This window comes from Cannabis sativa, chromosome 3 (assembly GCF_029168945.1).
Source record: "Cannabis sativa cultivar Pink pepper isolate KNU-18-1 chromosome 3, ASM2916894v1, whole genome shotgun sequence".
Lineage (NCBI taxonomy): Eukaryota > Viridiplantae > Streptophyta > Magnoliopsida > Rosales > Cannabaceae > Cannabis > Cannabis sativa.
This window is the reverse complement of record NC_083603.1, coordinates 62,379,752-62,388,692: the sequence shown is the minus strand read 5'-3', so window position 1 is coordinate 62,388,692 and position 8,941 is coordinate 62,379,752.

Below are 8,941 nucleotides of genomic sequence, written 5' to 3'. Positions count from 1 at the left end.
TTGGATGCTATTGATGCTATCATAGCGGCACGAACATAGTGCCGGTCCTAGAGCACGATTATAGTGCTGGTAGGAGTGATATCATGGTCAGTAGCACAAGCAGTTAGAACGTTCTTGCTCATCTGTTAAGCCCTGTAGATAGGTGTATGGGCGCCTATTTACAGGTCGGAATTTATGTGATATGTTATATGCATTTCTTGCGAGTACGTCGACTCACAGTTTCTACTTTCATGTGTAGGTAAAGGAAAGGCGAAGGCTGAACAGGAGTGAACCTGAGCTCGGGTGAGATTGTACATGTCAAAGCAGCGCGACCTGGACTGTTCGGTCTCGGGACATCTGGGAATTTGTATTTTGGTAGTCGCTGTGCGACCTGTAATAAATGTATATTTTGAAAAGTTAATTTTACAAAGTTTGAAAACGGGATCCCGATATATGTAAATATTTTATAATATTATAAAGTTTAATATTTAATGCAAAAGTTTTAATTTGACACGTTTTTCGAGAAACTTCTTTGATAAGCAAAGATTGCACAATAATTGAAAAAGCACTGTAGCGTGCCTTAGCATTAAGGCGTTACAGAACCAATCTGGTTACTGTTGTATGTGGATGACATACTAATAATTGGTGAGAAAAGACAAGCCATTGATAGGTTGAAGCAAAATCTAAGTGATGAATTTGAAATGAAGGACCTTGGTGAAGCCAAGAGAATACTTGGGATTGACATCAAAAGAACCAGACCTGAAAGACTTTCACTATCTCAAAAGAGTTACATTCAGAAATTGATAGACAAGTTCTGTATGAATGAGGCTAAATCTGTTAGCACTCCTCTGGCTCAGCATTTCAAATTGACTCAAAACCAGTCACCAAAAACAGAGGAGGACAAGATGTACATGGATTCAATGCCCTATGCATCTTGTGTTGGAAGTCTAATGTACTGCATGGTGTGCACTAGGCCTGACCTTGCCTATGCACTCAGCATGGTTAGTAGATTCATAGCAGATCCTGGAAAGGAACATTGGTCTGCTGTGAAATGGATACTCAGATATCTAAAAGGATCTATGGACATTGGTCTTGTCTATGATAACAAGTTTCAAGGTGAAATTGAAGTAAATGGATATGTTGACTCTGATTATGCAGGAAGTATAGACACAAGAAGGTCTATAACTGGTTATGCTTTCACTGTTCTAGGTGGATGCATCAGTTGGAAATCGAATTTGCAAAAGGTTGTGGCCTTGTCTTCAACTGAAGCAGAATACATGGCTGCTACTGAAGCCATTAAGGAAGCTATTTGGCTCAAAGGATTCACACATGAACTGGGGTTCAAATCTGAAAGCATAACAGTGCACTGTGACAATCAAAGTGCACTGCATCTGATGAAAAACCCCATGTTCCATGAAAGATCGAAGCACATAGATATCAAGCTGCATTTCATCAGAGATATCATTGCTGAAAAGGAGGTTTGTGTGAAGAAAATTGGAACCAAGGAGAACCCTACTGACATGATGACAAAATATGTTAGTTTAGCCAAGTTTAGGCTTTGCCTAGATTTGCTAAACATCCTCAATTGCTAAGTGAGGATTCAAGCCCAGTTCAGTCCCTGTTCATCATTATGCTCTCTATTAATGACCAAGGTGGATAATTGTGGAGTTTGGTCACTAATAGAGGTCTATTTGTTTGGCCAAGAAGTTAGCAACTAACTCTAACTAACTTACCTGACTGTCAGTTATGACAGTTAGGATCAAGACTAAAGGCCAAAGGCTATATAAAGCCATGAGTTACAATCTCTTGGAACAAGGAAGAGAGATAGATTTCTTGAGAGCTAGTTTAGACTGTAAAACAGCGAGAGAGTTCTGGTGAGATGAGTTGTAATTGAAGCTTTGCTTCTCGAGTGTATGTGTGTCATGAACACTTTGTAAAACAACTTGTAATTCTCTCTCAATCTAGCATTAATAAAGACTCAAAGCCATTGGGGCTGTTCTGGCCGAGGAGTAGGCAAGTGATTAACAGATCACTTGTTCGAACCTCGTAAATCTATTGTGTTTGATATCTCTTCTCTAATTCTCTTACTGTTAAAATTGATTGTCCATTATTGCCATATTCAAGTTCTTGTTACTGGTTTTCTGCAACTGGTTTTTACTGTTCTTGTTCACTGTTGCATTGATTAATTTTAGTTACTTAGTTCTGTTCTCAATCAAGTTCTTTGCATTGTGTTGTTTGCAAGGTGTTTGATCATGCATTGATCACATCAGCTGATTTCATGTTAGTTTAATTAAGAGATTAATTAGAGAGCATGAGATTTAGAACCTAGAAGATCTGAAAAGAGCTAGGTTAATTTATAATCTGTCATTCACTTCAAGAGAAGGATAGCAATTAGACATTAACATTGGTAACTTAACAACAAGACTCGTCTCCCTATTCTCTCATCTTGATTAATATTCACTTGTTTCTTTAAGTTTCTTGAATTTCTTTCTTCCTTTTTCAATCATAAATACTTTTGATTTACCAAATAGAATTATAAGTATAGTTTAGTAGTAATTAATCCAATTCCCTGTGGTTCGACCTCACTTGCGTGAGTATACTACTTGATTGCGTGCACTTGCGTAGTAATTAATAATTTTCGCAAAAAGTTTTTGGCGCCGTTGCCGGGGAATTGTATAAAGATTAATATTACATAAAATTATACTAACCTCTACTTTGGTTAATTCTTTTTGCTTATTACTAATCTATTTTTTTTTAGATTAAATTTTGTAATATTATTAAACATTAAATTTTGTTCTAATTTGGTTTTTCTTTTTAGTTTTAGTATTAATTTTGTTGTTTCAAATTTTTATCTTTTAATAACTAATTTAGTTTTATTTTTTTTTTAATTTTACTAATGTTGTACTTATGAGTTTGACCTGCAAGATAAATCCAGATGCTATATCTTGAGGATTTTGCCCAACAACACAATGAATCATTCTATTCTGCTTGGAGGAGATTTAAAGAGCTTGGAGAGAGATGTTATCCCACTTTCTCAAGTGGATGTTTTACGTGGCTCTTTTATAATGGACTTGATGATGAAACAAAAAGTTGGGTGGATTATGGAGCAGAGGTTACTGGAGAGCCTTTGTTAAGGAGAGGCCATGAAGCAATAAATCTGTTGAATTATATGGCAGATTTTGATTATGATTGGCATTGGAATCCATCACTTCAAGGTTGGAGTCATCAATACCCTCCTTATTGTCCAAACTCACCCCAACCAATTGAAGAAGAGGAGGATATACTATCACTTCCAAAAGAGATTAATCGATTGGCGGACATGGTAAAAGCTCTATGTGATAATTTAATGGCGCAGGATTCAGAGAGTTTTAAGGAAAATAACTCAAATAACGAAAGTTATGAGAGTTGTTTGAATATAGTAGAAGCACCATCAGATGAATACATAGAAGAGACTGAGCCTAGAATTGAAGAGAAAGAATCCTTTACAGTGATTGAAAATTTGGATACATTGGATGCTTGCTCAACAAATGATGAACTCAATTTGGTGAATGAAGAAACATCCATCCTCAATGATGAAATTATTGAAGATCAAATCACAGTCAAGGATGTGGATGGTCATGAGGAAACTGAACAACCAATTGAGAGCTTATTTGAGAAAAGCAAGAAAGATGTGTCATTGGTGGTAGAAGAATCACTTGTAGTTGTTGATTTGAGGTTGTCAACACAACTATATTATGAACCACCAATAGACCCTTATTTTCGACTATTGCCGCATTCTCCATATTGTATTCTCTTTGAGTTACCAAAGGCTTCTCCCCAAGCACATCATCCAAAGTCTTATGTTGTTGGTGCTGACTTTTGTTCAAACTCATCGCTTGCCAAGCTTGAAGGCGAGTACAACAATAATTTTCAAGTTGTCTTGCATGACGCTTATTACGGGCGTCAACCGCTTGTTGATGTGGTGCGCAGGTAAGTATCTCTCAACCACAATTTTATTTTAACACATTGGGGACAATGTCATATTTAGTTTACGGGGAGAGACTTAAAATTTTTAAATTCTGCACTTTAATTTCTGCTTTAGTTTTTTTTTTATTTTAGTTAAGGAATGGCAATAAGCTTGATGATAGTTGTATACTGCAGTTTAGTGTGATGTGATCTGAAATTGTAAAATAACTGTGTGCTTGATTCTGTTAACTCTTTGGATTAGTTTGGATGCTTAGGAACCTGTGTTTATCTGCAAATACTCAATCTGTGAAAATTGTTATAATTATTTTACGATGGTTTGTGGTAAGATTGACAGGATAGCTTAGAACTTGCATGTTTATTCTTTTGAGACGAAATCCTTGATAGTGTTCAATTTGAATATGACTTAGGCATTTGTTGGATAGTTTGAGCCTTTCAAGCCTACCGTAATAATGTGTATCCCTAGTTAACCTTTTGAGCCTAAACCTGTTATGTTTTTCGCCCATCGATTTGAAAAATTGCAACCACACTATTAATTTTTCTTCACCATGTTATCCATGATATCATAAGCTACATAATTAGTTTGGGGGAGGAGAAACATTTAGTGTGAGGAAATAGTGAGAGGGAGAAAAACTTGTAAGATTGAGAAGAGCAAAAAAAAAAAAAAATTGTGTAATTCAATGTCACTGAAAAAAAAATGGAATATGATGAAAAAAAAAACACAATAAAAAGTAAAAATATGTGTGAAAAAAAAAATTAGTGATGTTGAAAAATAATAGAGATGTCTTCTATCAATCTTGGTAAATTCGGGAATATTATGGGATCTTAGAAAAAGAAAAGTAAGAAGCTTGTGGGTTCTGTTTGTGTGCTTATGATATCTTGAGCCTAAATTGTCTTTTGCCTATCCCTGAATATCTGAGCCATATTACCTAAAGCCTTGAAAAGACCTAAGGATTCCAAAGAATGCTGTCAACATTAGTGGAGAAAGGTAAGCATGCAAGCTTATGAGTTATCGAGCTGTGGAACTGTTGGAAAGAGTAAAACTTTTATAACAATGTTTCACACTTGAATAAATATTTTGCAGTTGTACATAGTGCTATGAATTGAGCATCTGAATTAATTGTTAGAGTTATTAGGATCGAAATTCTAGTTTATGCAAGGAAGAAAACAGAGCATGAGTCAGCAGTGTAGTGATTATCTGACAGCGTAGTTAGTTTTTTTAACCTTACTCGGGGGCGAGTAAGAATCTAGTTTGGGGGAATTTGTTAGGCTAAAATTAGTCTAAGCTTCGGGTCATATTTTCGGTTAGTTTTCACTCTTTGTTTCTAGTTTTAGGGCTATTTTACGCTTGATTCTTTTGTTTCAGGTCCTCGAGTGTTTAAAGAAAGCATGTACAAGAATCGAGGACAAGTGGTGAAAGAAAAGAGAAGAAAAACCAAGAATTTTGTCGCTGCCTATTCCAGTCGCGACGGGGAACATGCCAGTCGCGACGGGAACTGGCAGAAAGATTTTCAAGAATTCGATGCTTAACCCCGTCGCGACGGGGGCATTGCCAGTCGCGACGGGGACCCCAGTGACGGGATTTTTGGACAGTTTCGTAATTTCACGAATTTTAAAGATGAGATTTGGTTTAAATAGAGAGAGTTCGTGAAAATTAGGGATTATTCAGAATTAGAACCCTAGAAACAAAGAAGGAGGCTAGAAGAGCGGATTGTGGCGACCCGGATCAATTGCTTCAACTAGTTCTTTCTCTTCTCTTTAATTTTTCTATGCTATTTTCTGTTTCAATGTTAATTATGGATTTAATTATGGATGTTTTGAACTAAACTCCTATTTAGGGAGAATGATGAATGTTGTTTAAGTTTTTCCTAGTTAATGAATAATTGCCATTCTTCCATCTTGATTGTGAACACTATTCATATTTGTGTTTAATTTCCATGTGCAAGATTGATCACCTTTTACATGTTTTATGATCTCAATTCAAAATCTGAAAAGTGAGAATTGAGAATGCTAAAATTGGATAGTCTAGGTTTTGATGTGAAACGAAAGTATTTACATAGCCTTTGTGACATTTAGATTATTGCTTAATGCTGATTTCATGTTAGTTTAATTAAGAGATTAATTAGAGAGCATGAGATTTAGAACCTAGAAGATCTGAAAAGAGCTAGGTTAATTTATAATCTGTCATTCACTTCATGAGAAGGATAGCAATTAGACATTAACATTGGTAACTTAACAACAGGATTCGTCTCCCTATTCTCTCATCTTGATTAATATTCACTTGTTTCTTTAAGTTTCTTGAATTTCTTTCTTCCTTTTTCAATCATAAATACTTTTGATTTACCAAATAGAATTATAAGTATAGTTTAGTAGTAATTAATCCAATTCCCTGTGGTTCGACCTCACTTGCGTGAGTATACTACTTGATTGCGTGCACTTGCGTAGTAATTAACAATTTTCGTAACACTTGATATTAGCCAGAGTGGTATAGGGTGGCCTATAGGTCATCGTGGCTTGAAAATGCGTGAGGAACAGGTCGACAAAGGTCTCCCATGTTGAGATAGATGCCCCGGGCAATTGGCTGAACCAATCGTGGGCATTTTCTTCCAACGTTGCCGCAAGAATGCGACACTTTGCAAGTTGAGGTACCTGATCCACTACCATAATAGTATTAAATTTTTCTAAATAGTCTATGGGATTAGTGGTACCTTTATATTTTATGGATTCGGATAACCGGAATCCTTTGGGTAGTCGAGCTTGTTGCACTTCTGTAGTGAAAGGAGAAGTCCCATGCAGCTTGTATATGGGCTTTCTCTGCTGCTCGAGCAATGTTAAGGCTTACAGAAGCATGCCTTGATCGATATTCCCGGTTAAGGGAGTATTGGCTTGTGTTGCCGTAGGCGTCATTACTACTACGGTGATGTTCGCTGGGATATTAACCCCAGTAGTTGCAGCTGGTGCGATAGGCGGGTTGATATGGTTGTTTATGCCCTGATCACTCGTTCAGGGATCACGGGGCTCTTCGACATCCCGAGGCGTCTGAGAACACGCCCTGAAGATAGCGTTAAGGTGATCGCGGAGATCGCCCCTATGAACTTGCTACCGCCCTCCTTGAAGTATTTCCACTGAACCCGATCTAATGTACCTGCCGGGCGTGCGACCATGCGAAGACGAGGAAGCGAATTCAATGTCATTGTCTCGCGACTGGGGTCTGCTGCGAGGATTACGTCGTTCAGGATCCTCCTCCATCTGGGCCTCTTAATTGAGGTTTCTCGCGGACTGGTCCCTTGACGTGGGCTGGTTCAAATCAAGCCCCTCCTGATTGGCCCTTCGTTCCCTGTGAGTAGAATTATTACGATGTCTAGAGTTAGTTACCTAAGGGTTTTCTATGCGAGTAGTAGGTACTCGGGGAGGACGTCGAGTCCTGTTTCGTCCATCAACCTCGGCCTGCAGAGTGCGTAGTTGGTCTTGGATTGCAGTGTACTGATCGGTAGTCAACTGGATGATACCTTCGGATACCATTGCAGGAGTAAAGGGTGGAAAATGTCCTGTTGTGGCTGCCGGTGTAGATGTTTCCCCAGCGTGAGGGCCAGTGGTTTCAGGGAATAGGTTAAGAGGCGTCACATTGCATCGTCCTACTCCGCCATTGATCACATCTACGGGAGGCACTCTGCTTCCTGGCAGTGGGACGTTCATCATTCAGATATTGATGGATTCATTATTAAGACCTCCGTTTGCTTGGTTTCCAGCGATTATGATCCTCCTTCTAAATCAGCAACAAGTATTTCGTTCCCACAGACGGCGCCAAATGTTGTTGAAGGAATTTTACAACACCAAAATAAATAATAGAAATAATAATGATAATAATAATATGATGAATAAGTGCGAGTATTCAACCTAGAACGGCAAGTACTCGAACTGGGAACACAAATACTTAACAAAAACTGGAAATACAAAGGACACGAGGGAATATAGTGGTTCAGTCAGATCACGGTCTGCTTAGTCCACTGTTGCAAGGATTCAGTATGTGTCCTTTCATGGTGGATCACTCCTTTATTTACAAAGCAAGTGTCCTATCATTTACACAAGGATTTCATTCATTGTCGATCCGTTCATACATTGATTTACAATAATTAGGCTAAAAAACGTAAATATTAATAAATGAAGAACAATTTCTATTCACTAAATACAGCAACGTATGCGACTCCTAATGTGCGAGTTTGCTTGCATAAGCTCGTGGATTTAGAATATACTCAACACTTAGTTGAGTCTAAGATGTCTGCGTTCTTGTATAGTCACATTTACGGACATCGTATAACGAGCTGATAGAACCAAGACATGCGAGTCTATATCGGTTTATCGAGGCTGTTGGGTCATCGGGACCAGCTCGCATCATAGATAATCGATCTTTATGTTTTTGCAGGAGGATCGAGAGGATACTCGCATATATCTTGGTATATGCGGGTTAAATTCGTTCCTTGCTCCTACATAATGCGAGCCACACGAATGCGATTAGACTTGGTCATATCCGCATCATCTCGCTGAGTCTAGTTCAGGCGAGGTTTAAACTCGAGGAGTCTCTCATTGACATCTCAACTTTCCTTGGGGAAATTGAGTACACGTGTCCTCCAAACAGGAGTCTAGTCTCGAGTTTCTAGGTGAGAAAAATCTCACTATAACACGAAGGCACACTCGTGGTACATGTTGGGCTTTATGCTCTAAATAAAACTCTATTTCAATGTAATCTCTATCATTTAAATATCAATAAAGAGACAGAAGTATTTTCATCACTTATTTAATGTGTCATTTGGTTCATGTGATCATTTATATGTTTATTTGATTTATAAATTGATCCAAATCCTTATCACATTTATGTTCTTGATTATTGTGTCGTCAACACCGTGGAAAGTAATCAAGATTGTGTGATTAAATATATATTCCTAGATTTATCAGTACACTGGGTTTAACTGATATGATAATCTACAACATAGTTTACTTG